The sequence below is a fragment of the Macaca fascicularis genome, chromosome 12, assembly GCF_037993035.2.
Source record: "Macaca fascicularis isolate 582-1 chromosome 12, T2T-MFA8v1.1".
Classification (NCBI taxonomy): Eukaryota; Metazoa; Chordata; class Mammalia; order Primates; family Cercopithecidae; genus Macaca; species Macaca fascicularis.
The window spans coordinates 132717084-132738280 of record NC_088386.1 but is presented as its reverse complement, the minus strand read 5'-3'; the positions used below and the strand labels follow the sequence as shown (position 1 = coordinate 132738280).

General features: G+C 44.5%; 1 long non-coding RNA gene across 1 annotated transcript; it reads right to left on the bottom strand.

Annotated features, from left to right (window-relative positions):
• Window positions 1-3540: 3540 nt before the first annotated feature.
• Window positions 3541-16526, bottom strand: LOC141408247 (uncharacterized). Its single transcript, XR_012421613.1, has 2 exons — window positions 16132-16526; window positions 3541-4257 (listed from the first exon to the last, which is right to left on the bottom strand). It is a non-coding gene; the product is annotated as an uncharacterized lncRNA (long non-coding RNA).
• Window positions 16527-21197: the final 4671 nt, after the last annotated feature.

The window sequence follows — 21197 nt, the reverse complement described above, 5'->3', positions numbered from 1 at the left end:
ACTGCAGATTCAGAATGGTTTGCACACCAATTTCCTAAAGTGGAGAAGGACTCTGTCCTGAGTCTGGCTGAAAACCCGGAAGGAGACAATGACGCTCTGATGCAGCTGAGGGACGTCCCTGCGACCCGGCCCAGATAGTGCAGCTGTGTAGGAGGGAAGGGTGTCTACCCCAAGCCTGTCTCCTTTGGAGCTTTGTGTTCCTATTGTAGACCACAGTGGAGCTGGCGCTAGGTAAGCCTTGCTCCTCTCTACTGCTATGGGTGTGTTTGGCATTTTAATGAGCTCTTGATGCATTTCCACACTCTTTCGAGCACTCGCAAGCCCCAGGTGCAGTAGTGTGGTGTGCATCCAGTACTGCAGAAGGTAGATGCTTCCACATGAAACTCCATAGGCCAGGCACTTTAATTTGGAAGTGGAGGCACCATGGTGTGCCCCATGGGCCTGAGTCACCCACTCCCCAACCAACCACCAAACAGGGAGTCCTACCTCTCACCACAAAAGTGCTTTCTGGCTTTAGTTTTTCCTGTAAAATACTAAATATTTATTTGTGGGATATTTATCAGATGAATAAAGACTTTGTGTATCTTTAATTGGTAAGATCTTGCCTCCTCCCTTTCCCCATTCCTAAACAAAACTTGGGAACCTTGATTTTTTTTTTAAACAGAAGAGTGTTTTGAACCCACAGAATGGACCCATTCTTTGGTCTGTTTTCCGCTCTGTTGCCCGTGAATGTACACACACCTCTCCAGATCCACTTTTGTCCTCCCCAGCAGGAATAAAGCCACCTGTTATTAGGCCCACAGTAGTGGATTGTGTGAGTCTGTCCCCCTGGATATCAAGAAAATTGATGTAACTCTAATATACACAATTTCTCCATCTTGCCTGCTTCCGTGTGTCTGGCCTCAGATCTGCGTTTCGCGTGCTAGTCTAAATATAAATTCTGTGGGTGACGCATGCCTACAGAAGTCTTTTTGCCAGACTGATTTCTGCAACAGGTGTCACGGAGCTGATGCGCTGGCTTCCCATTTATTATGTGCGTTAATGGACAACATCTGTTCAACTCCCCTCCTGCTCACCCTCATCACGGGATCCATGGACAGAGAGGTTCAGCTGCATCCTCCTTCAACCTTCAGCTCCTGATCACTCTATAAGTAATTTGTAGCCCCAGTGAGAGTGTCTTTGAGCAAACACTTTTTCTTAAGTCTATTCTCTCTTCTTTTGTTGGGTTTTGCAGCCTTCAAAGGTTAAGCACCCCCCTCTAGGCTGGCTTTCTTCTTTTGTGGGCCAGATTCCCATTTTTCCAGAGCTCTGTGGGAACACCCTAAATCCTGGGGAGAATTCCTGTCTGTGAGATGAAAACCTGGCCCCATATGTGTAAAAAAATTTGGAAAGCTTCAGCTCTTAAGGAGGATATTGGGAATTGTGGACCACGCAGACACTTCAAACTCAGCTATTCGCCTGGAATCCAGCACATTTGTAATAAAAATGTGTCAGTTACCTGGGCAAGAGCCATGGCTGATTTTCTGCCAAGTTGGAGGTAGACTGCCCCAGGGAACAGAGTGAATGTGTACTGGAAGTAAAACCTCCCTCGCACTTCGACGGAGGAGAGGTTGCTATATACAGGCCAATCATTTTCCTGGACACAGGAAAAGGGCCAAGACAGAGGTGGGCCGGCGATGGAGTGAAGCCTGCCCTTGGGCACTGGATAGTGGGGCTGTGTCCCAGGGATTGGGAGAGCTGGCCTATCCTGCAAAGTAGCCCCGTGCAAGGAGGCCACCAGATTTCACAAATAAAAATACAGGGTATCAATTAAATGTGGATTTCAGATAAACACAAATCACTGTTTAGCATAAATATGTCCCAAGTATCTGAAATTCACATTTAACTGGGAGTCCTGTATTTCATCTGGTAACCCCGGAAGGGGGCTCGTGCAGGTCCCAGCCACCATACTGTTCTCTCCAGGGAGCTGAGGTCACAAGCTGGGGAGGACCAGGGGCAAACACACAAGTTCAGAGGCGGGAGGCAAGAGAAGAAGCCAGGGATGGAGCGGGAATTGGATCCAAGTGGGAGCAGGTCTGGCACAAGAGATGAGACCAGGACACACGGCCTGGAACCACAGACTGAGTCAGACAGCCACACGCAGGCCACCGAGGTGGGCTTTTGTGTGTTTGCTGCCTGACTTTCTTTTGGTTATTACGCAAATTGAAATTTGATTTCTGGAGTCACTGGGAACTTACCTGATAAAGTCTAGAAGGAGATGGGTGAAGACTGCCCTGCCGTCCTTTCCTGGGAAGACAGCATTCCCTCTTCCCTTCTAGAGGTGAGTCTATGTCTCAAGACTAAACTCATACCTGAGGCTGGCAAACACAGCAGCATCTCCCCATGGCCCACTCAGGCCTCTGCTGCAGCCCGTCTCTCCTCATCTCCATGTTTTCAGACCCCAGTGCCTATTTCCTTCAAAATGTTAGTCAAAGAAAAAAATGAGAGAAAAATTCAGGAAAGCATGAACTACGAATTGCTACTTCCGTTTTCTGGAACACTTAAGCCGGTGAGAACCGTCTCTGCCATCCCTCAGACCTGCAAATACCCAGGGGATCGCTAACCACACGGATGGGGAGGGGACTCCGTGTGACAATGGGGGGCTCCCAGCAGGGCCATTGTCCTCATCACTTACCCAGCATGTGGCACATATTTTGAATAAATACTAAGATGAAACGCTTATACGGATACATGTGCATGAGACTGTGCGTGAGAGAAAGAGGAGCCCCTAAACCTTCACATGAACTCCAGGTGGATCCTACATATCATCATCCCAGGGAGCAGACGAGGAAATGGGAAGTGATAGAGGATAAAGGATAGGTGGCTTGTTCACGATCCCAAGCAGCCTTGCAGGTTCAGGGTCCTGACTGCTGTGTTCTGTGGCCACCCCGGGAGACAATGTGTCACGATTGGTGAAAATGAACGATCCACTTAGAGTCAGGGTGGACCTCGAGACCAGGCTCCAGGGCCTCCCCCGACCCTGGTGTGGACAGTGCAAATGTGGGGTGGGCCCGGTAGTGCTGCCCATCATGGTGTTCCAGGCATTTCTTCCTCTATTTTCTGTCCCGGATGGAGGTAAATGTCTCAATGGGAACTTGGGCCAGGCCAAAGGCTCAGAGCAGCTCCCAGGATCTCACCCCTGGTGCATGAAGGTCCCGGAGGTGCCCGGAGCTATGCCCTTACAAGGTGATGTGAGGGAGGCCTGGACTGAGGCTGCTTTTCTTTTCTCATAGCACTATCGGCCAGCCCCACTTGGTGTGTTCTGAGAACACCAACTAAGGGCACTCTGCCTCGTCTTTTCAACTTTTAGAGACCAAGTGTCATGCCCTTCAAATAGATGGGATAACTGACCATATTCGATTAATGTAGGAAATGTCACGCTCTTCCCAGAAATAACTCCAAAGATTAAAAAAAAATGTCATTCTTTTTGTCTGGGGGATCCTAGGGCCATTATTTCCTACACGTTTATACCAGGTGGGAAAAGAACTATCGTAGTTTTCATTGGAACAATTATATATTTAGCATTTGTTAAATTTAGACTTCCTACTTTTTCTCTGTCACTAAACAACCGCACACAAACAAGATGCAATTTTCTAGTCCAAAATAAACAGAGCAAATAGTTTCCCAGATACCAAAGTCCCTTACCATGAGGAGAGTGGACGCCTACCATCGGTCTCCTCCCCTGGGACTGGGTTCTCACACTGGGCTCAGTTGGGTTAACGGTGCCCAGTGTGAACCGGATGTCCCAAGATCTCCAGGTCATTAAGTCGCTGCTTCCGTATGACCCTCTAGGAAAGGTCTGTTTGTTTTGATTTGTTGCAGCCATTGTCAGTCTTGGGTTTCTCTATTTCTAATGCCACATTATAGAAATGGAATTTTCTGTGTCCTAGCTTGCCCTGGGTTGATAGAATCAGGGACTCTTAGGATTGGAGGGTGATTAGGAAGACCCTCAATACAACTATCCTCCCCAAATGCCTAGGGAGGCTCTTTTAGGTCCGTTCTGGGATGGGGGAGACTGCTGCCAGAGTGATCATTTGAAGTCCAGGCAATTCCCCTGTGTCATCCACCTGACAAATGAATCAGCTCTTCTGTGCCTCCTACTGAAGGTCATCGTCTTCCATCCATGCTCCAACTCCACTTTCTTGGGCCACATAGGACCTGTCTAATCCTCCTTCCACATCAGAGGCGTCAAACTATCTGAAGATAGGTATCAGGTCACTGCAGGTTAAAAAAAAAAGTGCAGATTTATTCACTTACGTGGATGGCATTTCAAATAACTGCTGAAAGGATGAATCATTCAATACAGTGATGAGATAATTGGTTAACTGTTTAGCTTAGATCTTTATCTCGGTTGATGAGCCAAATATATTACAGCTGGATTAAGGATGGAAAGATTCTTTTAAAATGAAATCATAAAATAATGAAAAATTTTAAATAGCTAGAAAAAATGTTAGTTAAAAAACATCTGGGACTGGATGTGGCCTATCTAAGCATAATATCAAAATCAGAGTAAAACAAAGAAAATGCTCACTGATTTTTTTCAAACTTAGAAATTACAAGCATCTAGATGTTAAAAATAACCCATAACAATTTTAAAGTAAAAAATGCATTGGAAGCATTTGTAGTATATATGACAAATAATTGGGATCTTTTGTGTAATAGGAGGCTTCTCAAAATGATAAGGGAATATGAATAAGTTATTCATGCAATAATAAACGCACATAGCTAAAAGCATTGAAAAGATTTAATTTTGTTCAGTAACCAAAGAAATGCAAACTTAAAAATGGATGTGTTTTCCACCCATTAGATGGAAAGATTAAAGGCATATAAAGCTCAGTTCTGATGAGGTCTGAGAAATGAGAGCTACGTGGAATGGTGCAAACTTTCTCAACAGAAACGTGTCAATATGCATCAAAAGTACTTTCACACAGAAATCCCACTGCAATGATTTATGCTCAGGAAACATTAAGAATGTCAGCAAAAGGCTTAGGTATAAGACCGATTAATTAGTTTTAAAATAAGACTTCAGACTAAGTTGAATATCCTACAATATGGATTTAACAGATATATACTTCCTGACAGTTTCAAAACACATGCATATGATACATTAAATGAAAAAGAGGTTAAAATCTGGTATTGAGTACACAACTATGCATAGCCATTTAGATAAGCATGTTCTATTGTATCCTTATATATGTGCATAGGGATAATTCTGGAAGGAGATTATTATTACGGACTATCTCTAGAAGATGGAATTACAGGTAGCTTCTGTTTTGTTCTCCTTGCATATCTGTACTTTATACTTCTTTTAAAATAAGCTACATTTATTATATTCTAAAAACAAATTTTAAAACTGAGGTAGCACTTAAGATCTCTTATATCAATAAAGTAATAGGAAATCAAAAAACCCAATGCTGTAATAGTTGTGGTGAAACAAGCAGAGGCCTACACTGTATGTAACCATGTAAATCGGTAGGAATATTTTTGGAGGTCAGTATGGCATTATTGACCAAGAACCACATAAAGGTTCATTCCTTTTGACTGAGTAATGCCATTCTGGAAGTAATTCTCAACAGCAAAACTACCCCAGGTCTGTACTCAATGCAGTATTCATATTCATGTGGGAAAACAGGTACTTTTATAATAAGGAGCCAAGTAAATGATGACATAAAAACTAAGTGGACTATGCTGATGTCATTAATATTGTCATTGCCATTTTTTATTTAGTAACACACACTTTGTGTTTAGTATCTAAAATTATTTCCAGGGCCAGGCATGGTGGCTCACACCTGTAATCCCAGCACTTTGGGAGGCCAAAGCAGGTGGATCTCCTGAGGTCAGGAGTTCAAGACCAACCTGGCCGACATGACAAAATCTCATCTCTACTAAAAATACACACACACACACACAAACACACACACACACACAATTAGCCAGGTGTGGTGGCATGCACTTGTAATCCCAGCTACTAAGAAAGCTGAGGCAGGAGGATCACTTGAACCCGGGAGGTGGAGGTTGCAGTGAGCCAAGATCATGCCACTGCACTCCAGCCTGGGCAACAGAGTAAGACTCTGTCTCAAAAAAAAAAAAAAAAAAAAACCTTATTTATAATCGCAAGAATTTCATTATGCCAGAATTGTGTGTTTATATGCATGCAGTCAGAGAAGGTGGGGGCCCAAAAGTAGAAACATGAAAGCAATTCAATTTGTCGAGCTTGTGGAGCTATTTTTGATATCTAATATTAGTAAAATAACAGTTTCATGTGGCTTTGGGGGGGAAAAGGGAGTAAAGGTTTAAACTGTTAGGATTGGCTCTTAATGGAAACAAGTTATCTTTCATTGATCATACTCTCTTTTCTGACAACTCCCAAGTTACTTGTGTAATAATCCATGCTGGAAATTTGCCTGAGGTCAACGTAAGTTTTATCAGTTTAGATACCTGGTGTATTCATCTGTTCTCACGCTGCGATGAAGAAATACCTGAGACAGGGTAATTTATAAAGAAAAAAGGTTTAATTGACTCACAGTTGTGCATGGCTGGGCAGGCTTCAGAAAGCTTGCAATCATGGCAGAAGGCGCCTCTTCACAGGGTGGCAGGAGAGAGAACGAGAGCAAGCAGGGGAAATGCCAGATGCTTATAAAACCATCAGATCTCAGGAGACTCACTCATTATCACTAGAACAGCATGGGGGAAACCACCCCCATGATACAAGTCCCTCCACCAGGTCCCATCTTTGATGTGTGGGGATTATTACAATTCAAGGTGAGATTTGGGTGGGGACACAGAGCCAAACCGTATCACCTGGGTACTAAGTAGTGGAGATATTAATATATCAATACGTATTAATAGAATCACGCATTGCTGCTGTTCATTTCTGCTGCATTTAACCTGCATCCCCCACCCAATAGCAACCATGGTAAAACATAAAATTAGTATTCTTCCTATTTTGCATAGCATCCTCTTCCTACAAGATGCCGTGCTCTCCTTTATCTATTCAGTCCAGGTGTCATGATTTTGATTTTTGCAGATGAAGAAACTGAGGCTCAGGGGAGTGAGGACCTTGCTCAGGGTCACAAGATGGTAAGACTCAGCCATGACTGGGACTGAGTCCCTCATTGTTTTCCACACAGCATGGCTGTTGCACAGAATCAGTGCCATCAACCTAAGAACTGTGGGACCAGCCAGCCAGGATCTGAGTACTTGTTAGTAGGGTAAAGGATTTTTCCACACATGATGCAGTGGCATACATTAGCTTCAGACTGTCTCAAATACCAAGTCCAGAGTGCAGACCCTGTCAGTGACTGTGGAAAAGGCTCTAGACTGAGCCCCACACTTTCCTTTTCTCTCTGGGCACACAGCTAGATGGTGTTCCCCAGCCTGCCTTGCAGCTAGGTGTGGCCAGGAGGCTGCTTTGTAACTCCTGCATCCTCCCTCTCTTTCTCCCTGACTGGTGCCTGAATGTCGACATCCCAGATTAGCCCTGGTAAGCTCAGTGAAGACAGTAGAGTCAACAAGTCAACTCCATCCACTGACCAGGGGCCTCTGCATTGCACAGTGACTTCAGTGAGGGATCATCTATTGGGTGTTCTCTGAGACTTGTTAGGCAGCTGGTGGCACCTTAACTAGTACAATGATCATTCACTTCTCCATTTCTCTACTTCATTTTTCTTCACCTTTTCATTCTTCTCTAAGTTCACCTGTGTGAGATTAAGCATCAAAAGACCCTATGCTGCATCTGTAGCCATCAAAGACACTGCCCTTGCATCTTAGAGTTAATCTCTTCACAATTTTATCCTTTGATGTCCTCATTTATAATCTAGGTCTACATAATGATTTTTTAAATGCCAACCCATTAGGTTCTAGGAAGTAGGCTAAAATATCAATGATATGGTTTGGCTCTGGGTCCCCTTCCACATCTCATCTCAAATTGTAATCCCCATGTGTCAAGGGAGGGACCTGGTGGGAGATGATTGGGTCATGGAGGCAGTTTCCCCCCATGCTGTTTTCATGATAGTAGGGAGTTCTCATGATACATGATGGTTTTTAAAGTGTTTGACAGTTTCCCCTGCTTTCTCTTCCCTGCTGCCATGTAAGACATGTCTTGCTTTCTCTTCACCTTCTCCTATGATTGTAAGTTTCCTAAGGCCTCTGCAGCCATATGGAACTGTGATCAATGAAATCTCCTTTCTTTATAAATTTCCCAGTCTCAGGCAGTATCTTTATAGCAGTATGAGAATAGAGTAATACAAAGAATTGGTACCAGGAGTGGGGTACTGCTATAAAGATAACCTGAAAATGTGGAAGCGAATTTGAAACTGGGTAACAGACAGAGGATGGAACGGTTTGGAGGGCTCAGAAGAAGACAGGAAGATGTGGGAAAGTTTGGAACTTCCTAGAGACTTGTTGAATGGTTTTGACCAAAATGCTGATAGTGATACAAAAAATGAAGTCCAGGCTAAGACAGTCTCGGATAGAGATGGAGAACTTGTTGAGAACTGGAGCAAAGGTCACTCTTGCTATGCTTTAACAAAGAAACTGGTGGCATTTTGCCTCTGCCCTAGAGATCTGTGGAACTTTGAACTTGAGAGAGATGATTTAGGATACCTGGCAGAAAAAATTTTCTAAGCAGGAAAGCATTCAAGAGGTGACCTGGCTTTTCCTGAAAGTGTACAGTTATATGCATTCACAAAGAGATTATTTTAAATTTGAACTTATGTTTAAAAGGGAAGCAGAGTGTAAAATTTGGCAAATTAGCAGTCTGACCATGCAGTAGAAAAGACAAACCCATTTTCTGGGGATAAATTCAAGCTTGCTGCAGATAAATTTGCTTAAGTAACAAGCAGTCAAATGTTAATAGCCAAGACAATGGGGAAAATGTCTCCAGGGCATATCAGAAATCTTTGAAGCAGCACTTCCCATCACAGGCCTGGAGGCTTAGGAGGGAAAAATGGCTTCATGGGCCAGGCCCAGGGCCCCACTGCACTATGCAGCCTTGGGACTTGGTGCCCTGCGTTCCAGCCACTCCAGCTCCAGCCATGGCTAAAGAGGCCAAGGTGCAGGTTGGGCCATGGCTTCAGAAAGTGCAAGCCCCAAGCCTTGGCGGCTTCCATGTGATGTTGGACTTGCAGGTGAGCAGAAGACAAGAGTTGAGCTTTGAGGACCTCTGCTTGAATTTCTGAGAATGTGTGGAAATACCTTGATGCCAGGAAGAAGTCTGCTGCAGGGGTGGAGCCCTCATGGAGAACCTCTGCTAGTGCAGTCCAGAAGGAAAATATGGGGTGCAAGCCCCCACACAGATTCCGCACTGGGGCACTGCCTAGTGAAGCTGTGAGAAGAAGGCCACTGTCCTCCAGAATCCAGAATGGTAGATCCACTGACAGATTGCCACATGCACCTGGAAAAGCTGCAGGCACTCAACACCAGCCCATGAAAGTAGCTGTAGGGACTGTACTCTGCAGAGCCACAGAATAGGGCTTCCCAGGCTGTGGGAGCCCACCCCTTGCATCAGCGTGCCTGGATGTGAGACATGGAGTCAGAGGAGATTTTAGAGCTTTAAGATTTACTGACTGTCCAGCCGTGTTTCAGACTTGCATGGGGCCTGTGGCCCCTTTGTTTTGGCCAATTTCTTCCATTTGGAATGGAAGCATTTACCCAGTGCCTGTACTCCCATTGTAACTTGAAAGTGACTAACTTGCTTTTGATTTTACAGGCTCATAGGCTGAAGGGACTTGACTTGTCTCAGATGAGACTTTGGACTTGGACTTTTGGGTTAATGCTGGAATTAGTTAAGCTGGAATTAATTTGGGGGACTGTTGGAAAGGCATGATTATGTTTTGAAATATGAGGACATGAGATTTGGGAAGGGCTATCAAGAATGGGATTCAGTCCCCCAGGATGCTCAGAGCAGAGACCAAGGTCTAGAGCAAGCTTACTGGTGAGAGATTTGGAGAGGTCTGTAGATGGGTTGTTCAGGGACTCCTACCAACCTGAGGGTGGCCCTGCACATCCTCAGGGAACAAAGCAAGAACTTCTGCTCAGAATCTCCAGCTGCCAGATCCAGTGGTGGGTCACATGGTGGAGCTGGGGCAGGACACTAGAACTAACAGGACCCAGGGCTGGGGAAGGGTGGGTCACAAAGACAAAGGTCATGTATCATTTATTCATTCAAATTCCATTCATTCAACAAGCATTTTCTCAATGCTTGTTCTGTATTGGTGCAGTTCTAAGAACTGAGCATATGCAGAAGACTATGACTCAGATGCCAGGAGGAGATCAAAGTCCAGCCAGAGGCCATGGAGGAAGGCACAGGGTCTAACACACGGCACCTGCCTGGTAAGTGCATGCTTTTTGAGGGATGAATGAATGAAGCTCAGAGTTTTCAGATGCACAAGTCCCATCACCAGCAAGGTTACTCAGGTCTTTGTTACCTTCTTTGATTCAAAGGGAAAGAGTAGTGTTTTTCAAAAATACTCAATAAATGGTCAAATGAAACTTGTTACAACAGGTCATGTTCCCTGTCATGTAGTAGCTACCTACTACATGTATAGCAATAGCCAGAAATGTCAAGCTTGGCCAGAAATGCTGGTCTGTGGAGACAAGAAGAAGGCCTCCCCTGCATCTAACTCATGCATGATCACAGTTGAGGGAAACAGGAAAGGAAAAGCATTGGCCTGTGTTCGCTCTGAAAATGATCACCACGCAGCATTTGAGTGCACGCCCTGTGTCACGCTTTCTTCATCTCCAAAGCAAATGAGGTGGCATGAGTTGATCTTCACATACCGGCATCAGTTTATATTTTGGATTCTCCACTGAGTTTGGAAATTTCTCAATTGTTCCCAGGGCTTTCCTATTAGGTAATGTGTTTTTTCCAGTAAGATAAGATTAGTGTTCTTCCCATCAGGTTTAACTCTGAGAAGGTAGCAGAACTACAGTGCAATGGAAACCCCATTGCATTTTGTAGCCAGGGCATCAAAAAGGGCAACATCATTTCCTGAAAGAGGTTCAGGGCGAGAAATAAGTTCCTAAACCCAGTGATTTCCCACAGTGCCAAACAGGATGTAACTTGCAGCTGAGCCTGTGAACTTTACCTCTTGGCCCACATGGGAAGCTTAATTCCACGATACCATCCTTGGTCAAATTCCTTTTAGATGAGAATAGAGCAGTGAGGTTGGCCCTGACCATGAATTTTACATCAGTGGGAAAATGCATGCACTTGTTTGGGGTGCTGGCAGGGAGAAGCTGCTAATGGCATCCCCGTCTGAGAACATGGAGCCCTTGGTTTAGGACTTGGTGTTGAAGGGGGCATTTGCCAACCTACTGACTCATGGATCCATGATGCTAGCCAATGGAGAGATGGAGAGGACTGGGATTCCCCGCCCATGGATTCCTGCTGGTCTTAGAGTGACAGTGGACGGGGCTCTTGCAGATCATTTGGCCCATGATTTCCATTTTGTAGACAAAGAAACAGAGGTTCACAGCAGACAGCGACTTGCCCACTGATACACAAGCATGCTGTAAAACTACCAGTGAAAATCTAAAGCAATGACAGGCTATACGCAGAGGGATGAGAGACTCTGGCATGTATCCTTCCATGGCCTCTGTTCACTGTGTACCCTTGGCCATCCTCAGCTCTGAAATTCCAGGACATTTGGCTCAGAATATGTCTATCTCCCTGCTCTTCTGACTTAGTCCTGTATTCCCAACAGAAGAAATGAAATTCAAGTCCACAATCCGAAGACTGGAGAATTCTTCCTGAGGTTTCTGTCCTGGGGCCCAGCCCTCCCCTTGTCTCTGGAACCCAGTGATTGGCAGAAAAGACAAAAATATAAATAGAAACAGTGACAACCACAGTCATTAATAACAATTAATGATAATAATAATCATCATCATCATTGCAATTCTCGCCTACTTAGTACCTACTACATGCCAGAGCCAGTGACTTCGAGACTGGTTATTCTATCCTCATTTCACAAATGAAAACATTGGTGCTCAGAGAGGTTAAGTGACCAACCCCAAGTCACACGGATGGGATGGTGAGGATTCGGTCAGGTGGGAGTGATAAAGGACATTCTCTTTCGTGCTCTGAAATGGTGCATCAGGCAGAGCATGTGGGGGCACAGGAGCAGTTCCTGCTGTACCTGTTTCAGGATTAAAGTGTAGCCTGAGACTTCAGGACACAGGAGCCTTTGGCAGAGCTGGCTGGAGGTGGTCTCCCCCTGGCTTTCAGAGATGGGCTCTCCTTCTTCCAACCCCACAGGGAGCTTCTAACCCCACCATGAGGAGCAGGTGTCTCTCTAAAACGGCCCACAAAGCTCCAGGTCATCTGAGTCACCCACCCCAGCACCCTCCTTCCTGCACACGTATCAGATGCCCCCACCTGCTCCCAGGCCTGCTTCTCCCTCACTGCGGGGTCTTCAGAACAGTCTGAGATGGCCCCCAACCTGCTACAACTCCCACCCTTCACAGCCCACTTGGGCAGCCCGTCATCAGGAAGCTCTGGGCCTGCTGCTTGGGTTAGGGGCTCTCCTTGACATGCCCCTGGATGGAGCACAGATCCCATGCAGTGAATCTGCAGGTGATCACAACCTCTCCCCAGAGATAGTGCCTCCTAGAAGGGCCCTCCTAAGAGGGGCCATGTCTTCTTAATCCCTGCATCCTTAACCCTAGCACTTTCTGGAATAACCCAGATCCTCAACCCATGTTTATTGCATTGATGAATAAAGAAATGAAGACAGAGAGATTGGTTCAAGTGGTGCTTCTCAGCCTTTTGTACTCCGTGCCCTTTTTGGTAAACATAGAAATCAGGTGCAGCCTCACCCAGCCTCACTGGAGACAGTGGGGTGCTGCACAGTTCCCCTCCCCATACGTGTACAAGTATCTGCAGCTGTCAGCCAAGACGCTTCTCTCAAGCTTAGTGCCTGGAATCTATGTCCCCAACACAATGTGTAACTTATCTCATTATCCAAACATTACACACAACACACTTTCTCAAATGCATTTGCTCCTCACCTTCAAAACTGGGATCCACTGCCATAGGGCCCTTTGAAAACTCACTGAGTTATGGAGTTGAGTTGCAGTGACAGGTAACAATGGCTTGACTTAAGTCATAGTGATGGGAATGAAATGAAGAAACAGAGTCAAGGAACACATCAGAGGAAGGGCAAACAAAACTTGGCACATTTATCTCAGACTGTGCAATGGGCAGAGCCTAAGAGGGAAGCTGAGGCTTCTCACTCACCTCTGCCAGTCCCTTCCCTGATGGCGAGCCAGGCGTTATCAGCCACCATACACGGCAAGGCAAGGGAATAGAAGAGACCTTCAGCAGTAACCCGTGGAGAAGGAAGAAAGAAGGGTGAAGTCCAGCCAACTCTAGGGGACACCAACCTTCAAGTCCCCCATCAGACAGCTGGCCACACTTTGGGAGGGAGGCAGGAATCTCTCTGCATTTTTAGTCTAAGAAGAGAAGAGATATAGGAAACCTGATCCTGTCCATAAAGGCTTGAGAATCTCTCAAGTCTAATGAGAATGTCAACTCAAGTGGTACAAGAGACCTAGACTTCCGGGGAGGGGCTCATGAGAAGCCTGTGAGATGATGTGAATCTGAACTGGAAGAGCAGCTCTGCATTCTCTGGACTCTAGTGCAGTCTGCAAGTTCAGTGGAGGGCCTTAGTATTATGGAAAGCACGTTTTTCTCACCAACAGAGAATGTGAGTGCAATAAAATGAGATCACAAGCAATCTTCAAGACTTCACCATTTTCTTCCATTTGTGGCAATAGAGAACTTCTAAAAATATCCATTTCACATAAGCAATGTAAAAATAACAGCTTAAAAACAGTCATGCCAATGGATGGAGATTTTCCTGGGAAAATAAATCTCATGTGCTGAAATACAAATAAATAAATGAATAAATACGATTAATTCTGTGAAAGCACCATGGTTCTCCAGGCTCCAGGAATCACTGGCCTGTTGGGGTAGCCACCCCATGGGCATGGCTCCTTTCTTCCTCTCTGGGTTTTTAATGGTCATTCACAGACTTTTCTGGACGGTCTGTGCACTATGCCAAGAGTTCTAGAGGTACAGAGCGGAATGAAACAGAGGCCTGTCCTCAGGGAACGCTGTAAACACACAGTTGTCCTGTAAAGTGGCAAGACCCAAAAGAACCGACTCTCCCAGGACATGAGAGAGGAGGAGAAAGAGTTTTCAACAGATAATTTTAAAACAATGACATCTAGAAAAATAACTTGCTTCGATTACCTTATACTGTATGCCAAAATACACTCTACACGGATTGAAGAGGGACACGTTTAATCATCTATCATTAAAAAAAAAAATCAGCAGGAAAACAAAAATCGAACACCCGTTTTCTGGAGTAGACTGGACCTTCTAAATTTCAAGGCAGTAGAATAAACCACCAAGAAAAAAATTGTCCAGATAATAATTTTAAATGCCAATACATTAAAAATATGACATCATTTTTTAAACATTATTTTTACAGCAAATGGATTGCAAAACACAACTGTAGCAAAGATACAGGCAGAGGGTTCATTTCGCAGCAAATTGCCAACTTTCTTCCAACCCCAAGGGTTGGGGGTTATGAACCAGGAATTCACAGAAGGAAATGCAATTAGTAAACAAATACTTGGGGAAATTTCCTGCAGCATTAAGGATGGAATAAATACAATTAAAATAATTACATACCATTTTGACCTATCAAGTTAACAAAGTTTAAAAAAATAAACATCGTTGCCAGAGAAGGTATATAAACATGGTCTCGTAGGTTGCCAGTGCGATGTTTATTCGGAGGTCTGAAACCATCTGTGGGGACAGAACAAGTATTCTGACTTTGGGGAAGCCCAAGTTAACAAAAACAAATACTATAAAACCTTCAGAGGGACAGATTTTCTTCACAATATACACTTAATAGTGACAAACTGAAACTATTGTAAGCGCCTCCCAAAGAGACAGAACAGTTAAGGAAACACAGTGTTTTGCAAAAGCAATTATTATATTTTGAAAGAGTCTAACATAACAAAAAAAATATTTCTGGGTTGGGTGCGGCGGCTCATGCCTATAATCTCAGCACTTTGGGAGGCCGAGGCTGGTGGATCTCAAGGTCAGGAGTTCAAGACCAGCCTAGCCAAGATGGAGAAACCCCGTCTCTACTGAAAGAAAAAAAAAAAATTAGCCGGGTGTGGTGGCAGGTGCCTGTAATCCCAGTTACTCGGGAGGCTGAGGCAGAGAATTGCTTGAACCTGGGAGGCGGTGGTTGCAGTGAGCCGAGATCATGCCACTGCATTCCAGCCTAGGCGACAGAGTGAGACTCCGTCTCAAAAAAAAAAAAAAAAAAAAAAAAAAAAAAAATTCTGATATGATGTTAAAGGGTAAAAGCAGAGCATAATACTAAACAGATAGTATGAACCAGACTGTAACAAAAACACTTACATGGAGCTTCTAGAAAGAAATATACCCCGATGGGACTGGGATTACTTTTCATTTCATTCTCCTTGCCTGTATTTTACAAGTGTGCTTTAAGAAGTATGTCAGTGGTTTTCAAATTTTAATGTGTATGAGTATCATTTATGTACTCCTTAAAATGAGGATTCCCTGGCCCAGATTATCCGATCCTCAAGATCTGGGGTCTGAGGTTTCATTAGCATTCCAGGAGATGAGAACGTCTGCAGTTCCAAAACCAATCCTTTGTCATCAACTGGATGTCCTACCATTCAATTCCATTCTGACACTAACTAGCCAGAATGAGCTCAGACCCCACAGGGTAAGGGGCAAAGTCCTTCAGCTCTGACACTAACTGCCTGGAGTTCCTATCAGATCCCAAGCTCAGACCCCAGGAATTAAGGGCAAAGTCCTTCAGCTCTGACACTAACTGCCTGGAGTTTGTATCAGATCCCATAAATTAAAGGGCAAGTGCCCCAACAGGACTGCCCTTCCCTGAGAAGCCCTCTGCAAATGGGGTCCCCAAGCTACCTGCATTTCTGTCTGACTTCGCTACAAATCTGGGGGGGTTCTCAAGATCCTCACCTTAGGTTTATTAATTCTGGAGAACAATTCAGAACTCAAGAAAGCACTATACTTACAATTACAGTTTTATTTTAAAGGATGCAGATGGACAGTCAGAGGAAGAGATACACAGGACAAGGTCTTGAGGGTCCAGGCGGTTGGCACAGATCTTCCTGACTTTTCCCTGTGGAATCGGATCCATCACACTCCCAAGAACCATCAATCACTACAGTTCTTTAGGATCCAGGAATAGTGTCCTTCAACTCTAACACTAACTGCCTGGAGTTTGTGTCAGCATGTGGATCTGTTCACCAAGCGGGAAGCTTCCTTAGGCTTTGGCGTTCAGAGCTTATTGGGAGTTTTGTTCTCTAGGCACAATTGATTAAATCACTGGCTATGTGATTAAACTCCATCTTCAGCCTCCTTCCCTTCCCCAGATGTCAGAGAATAGGGCTGAAAGTTTCAAAACTCTGGTTACGTCCTTGGTTCTTGGTCTTTTTTTCCTGGCTATGGCCAGCCCCTCCCATGAAACTATCTAAGGTTCCGCCTCATTAGCATCCATTCAGGCAAGGTCAATAGAGGTTTCATTTGAATAACAAGGGACACTCCTATCACTTAGGAAACACCAAGGTTTACTGAAGCTTTGTGCCAGGAACTGGGAACAGAGACCAGATATATTATTCATTATATCTCATTGTTCTATGTCTATGTGTCATACTCAAAAAAAATTAGAGTGTGTATTATTTTAACATGAAAAATATTAGATCATGCATTATTTTAATCTTTAAAGTAAGTTTAAGGTTATCAGTGGGGAAAGTGTTCGGAGATGTTAGAGGTCAGGGCAATGGGGCTTCTTGTGGAAGAGATCTTTGAGCTGGGTCTGGAATGGCAACAGGGCCTCATCAGGAGAGCTATTTGATGGGGTAAGTGTATGGGAGGGACAAGTGTATGCTAAAGATAGAAATTGGAAAGTATGTTGCATTTTCGGAAGAACCAGTTCAGTCCCTGGTAGTTAAAGTCTGCATGGGGAAGAAATTATTCTAAAAAGCATAATAATTTGGCATCAGGTTGTGACAAACCACATTTGCAATCCTAGAGGCTCCTAACTGTGTCCTTCAGGTTAGTCACGTTGGTGTTTTATGAACTAGAGGTGGCATGGCTGATGAATAGAATAGCAATACTGGGGGCATTACATGGATTAAGAGGAACTATTGTTTTGTGAAGTTTGTTTGTGTTCTAGGTGTATGTTTACGGGAGGTGAATATGTGTGTTTGAACACCTGGTGGGGTATTGTGATATAATAAGTAGTATATATATTTGGTCTGCATTCCTGATTCCTGGCCAGAGCTTCTAAAACCCTTGTAATTTCCAAAGCAATTGGAGCCATAAAGGATAAACAAACATCTTTTAGCCAAGTGAGGTGGCTGGCACCTGTAATCCCAGCTACATGGGAGGCTGAGGCCGAGGGATCACTTGGGGCCAGGAGTGCGAGACCAACCTGGGCAACAAAGGTAGACTCTATCTCTAAAACAAACCCAAAAAAGCAAACATCTTTTGTTATTCATAACAAGCCCCCTTCAACTACCCTCATGTTAAAGAGGGAACTTTTGGAAAGGCCCTAACTATGGGTCTGGTTGCCAGGGAAGCAACCCTGTGATTAGAGATGGAACTTTCTGCCCCGCTCCCTGACCTCCTTGGCAGGGAATAACTGGAGACTGACTCAATCGACAATGGGCAATGAATTAATCAATCATGCCTGCTTAATGAGGCCTCCACAGAACTCCAAAAGGACAGGGTTCAGAGAGCTTCCAGGCTGGTGTGAACACAGGGACAGGGGCTCACCAGAGTGGGCGTGGATGCTCCATACCCTTCCCCCACATTCTGCCCAGTGCATCTCTCCCATCGGCTCTCCCTGAGCTGCATTCTTTTCTATTAAACTGGTAAGTTAGTAAATGAACTGTTTTCTTAAGTCCTGTGAAGCGTTCTAGCAAATCATTGAACATGAAAGGGAGGTCATGGGGACCTCCACTTTACAGCCTTGGTCAGAGGCACAGGTGACAGTCTGGTCTCGATACTGGCATCTGAGGAGCAGGCAGTGTTGTGGGACTGAGCCCTTAGCTTACGGGGTCTGATGCTGACTCTGGTCATATAGGATCCGAACCGAATTGAATTGTAAGACACCCCGTCGATGTCCTCCAAGAATTGGAGAACGGATTGAAGTGTTAAGAAAACCCACACATTTGGTGTCAGAAGTGAAGTGCTGTGTGTGAGTAGAGAGGAAACAGGTTTTCCTTTTACCTGGGTTCCACAGATAGCTTGAAAACAGTAAGCTTCCCCACTGACGCTGTGGTTGTCCCCACTGACACTGTGGCTTCCCTCCAGGAGCTGGGAGCTGCACAAGAGTGCGTGTCCGCACGTGTGCCCTGAAACTAGGGAGACGTGCAGGGGGAAAGGCTGGGCCAGGAAAGGCCAACGCAAAAGCAATTGCAAGAATCAGATGATGGCCTGGGGCACTGGCAGGGGGCTGCAAAGAAAGGGCCTGAATGGCGATATATTTGGGAATTATGTTGACATTGACAGGGAGGTGTCTGCCTGAAGCCGGTATGAGTCTAAGATCTGCAGAAGAAACACAGGGAAGGTTGGGAGGAGGTCACAAGTGATGGTTTAGCCCCATGGACGGTAGAAGACCCCCTCGACGTACCATCAGGTATAGACGTGGATTCTGCCAAAGCCCTGCAAGCACCAAATCAGATGAAGAGTTTGAGGACAGACACTGCCGCCCACCAGGGCTTCAAAGAAGGAGAGGAAGCCACTAGGGAGACCCCAGAAGGGGGGTTCCGGGTGGAGGCGAGAGCTGCGCGTGCAGCCACAAGCCTGCTCTCCCCTCTGAACCCATAGGAATGTGCCCGGAATCTCAATCGCAAAGCTGTAAAATTACCTAAGCTTGGGAACTGAGAATATAAATCAGTGATTTCCCAGACTCTGGAAAGAATTCCCACTCAACACTACCTGGACAGAGCTAATTGGAGCCAAAGGGATTAAAATCACATAGAACTGATTCAAGTGGAGAGAGACTGATGCTGGAACAGAAGAGATTCAAAATGGGCTTCAGTATGAATAAGAACTTGATAGCTGCAGAGAATGCCAGCTATCAAGGCATTGGAAACCAGGAAACCAGGGGAATGTTTACCAAAAAGCACCCGGAGAGCTGGCTCTTTGGTTAAATAAGTAAATAAGATCACATCTTCACTTTAACTATACTCGACAAATTTAGGTGAATCAATGAGTTAACAACCAATTCAAAGGTATATGAATATTGTTCTAATCTCTGTCTAAAGAAGGGCCTACTATAAGCAAATAAACCACTTACACAAATTATTTTAAATATCAACAAAGGTGAAAGCTAAACCAAGAGAATGCATTACAGAAAGGAGTAGCCAGCAGCCTCCAACACTGTGTAAACCACGTCTGATCACTGGGGTGCAATCGGAACTGAGTCTTGGAGAAGAGGCAGGATTTAGACAGGTGTGGCTTGGGACGGGAGTTCCAGGTGGCCCAGACAGCATGAGGCCCGGCAAGAGGACAGCCAGGCCTTGGGTTCGCCTGGCTTAATTATCAGGTTACAAAAGTCCTACATAAACAAAGGCCACCTGGAGAAGTGGCACAGCCGGCCTAACCTCATTTCCTTATGACTGTCAACATTGACATTTGTAGACTCTTTGAAAACAAATTTAATTACTCAAGCAAATAATATCCTCCACGCAGGAAAGTAGGTTCAATCCAAATATCTGATCCACGATATTTACTTTGCTAGAGAGAATTGCCACTTTGAGAAAATAAGCCCTTGATATTTTTAATTGCTTGCATGCAGATTTGGTTTTCTAATTATTTTCTCCTTCATCAAACACATCCAAAGAGCAGCCTTTTGCATATTGCATCCAAGAGAGGCAAGATACCTTCCGAGAAAGAGTTCTCCCATCAGGGAAAGAAAAATAATTAAGACAAGAATAATGCCACCAGACTTGCTGTCATCCTCCCTGGATGGCATTTCAAAGAAACAATCCAATCTGCCCTTAAATACAAATGGGCTTTGTTTCATCTCATATACTTTTTTCAGGATACAAATACTTTTGAAATATCTGGGAACCAGATTTATAGAGCTCATGATATGTCCATATTTTAAAATGTCATTTTATTTCCTGATATTCAAGAAAGAAATGAGCCACTTACACACACACACACACACACACAAAGGGTTAGAAGAAAATACCCTTCTAGTAATTATGATCTTGTTTATTTCGTGTCTTTTTGATTAAAATGGTACACAGGAGGCTGGATTCTGTTCCTACCCAGTGCAGAAATGCTCAAAGTCCTTTCATCAAAATTAAGCAGAAGCAGGTTTTCTTAGTGACAGATCCATGATTCAAAATGATATTATTAACAACAACAACAACAAAATGATCCCATGACCATCTATCAACTTCAGCATTCACGAACATATTTAACACGTGCTGATTCAGGCTTGCCTCCCCAGCACACACCCACCTCCAGGACTTTCTTAGACCTTTCTGGGCCTCTCCCAGGCAGGAGAGGTAATCCCTATAGAATCTCCATTGCTCGGAGCCCTGATTTGAAAGATCAGAAGCCTGGATTCTAATTTGCAGAGTTTTATTAATGGCTTCTCACCCTCGATAAGGTGATTTTCTTCCTTTTAACTCAGGTGACAGCCTCTGTTTACAGAGCTGATTAAACGTTCCTTTCCTACTCAATCTGTTGTAGGGCGAAGACAAATTCCAATTCCGCTGAAAGGTACTGCTGGACACAATGGGACCCTCGTGAGGGAGATAAGAATTCGTTTTTTCATTTTTATTTTTCATGACTCTGGCAGCCAGATGGACGCAGGCACCTGGTAACAAAGCTGAGAACTCATTTGCCATTGAAAGAAGCCCACAGGCCTCTCAGGATGTAAATGCTCACAGCCCACAAGGATTTTTCTTGGTTGTTGGTTGTTTTTGTTTTATGGAAGTTTATCTAAAAGGTTTTCTTTTTTTTTTTTTTTTTCTACTCTCTGGGAGACGAGAGTGAAGAGGCACAAAAGTTTCCCTTTGGCCTGTGCAGGAGGTGGCCGGAGCCTAAAGTTCTC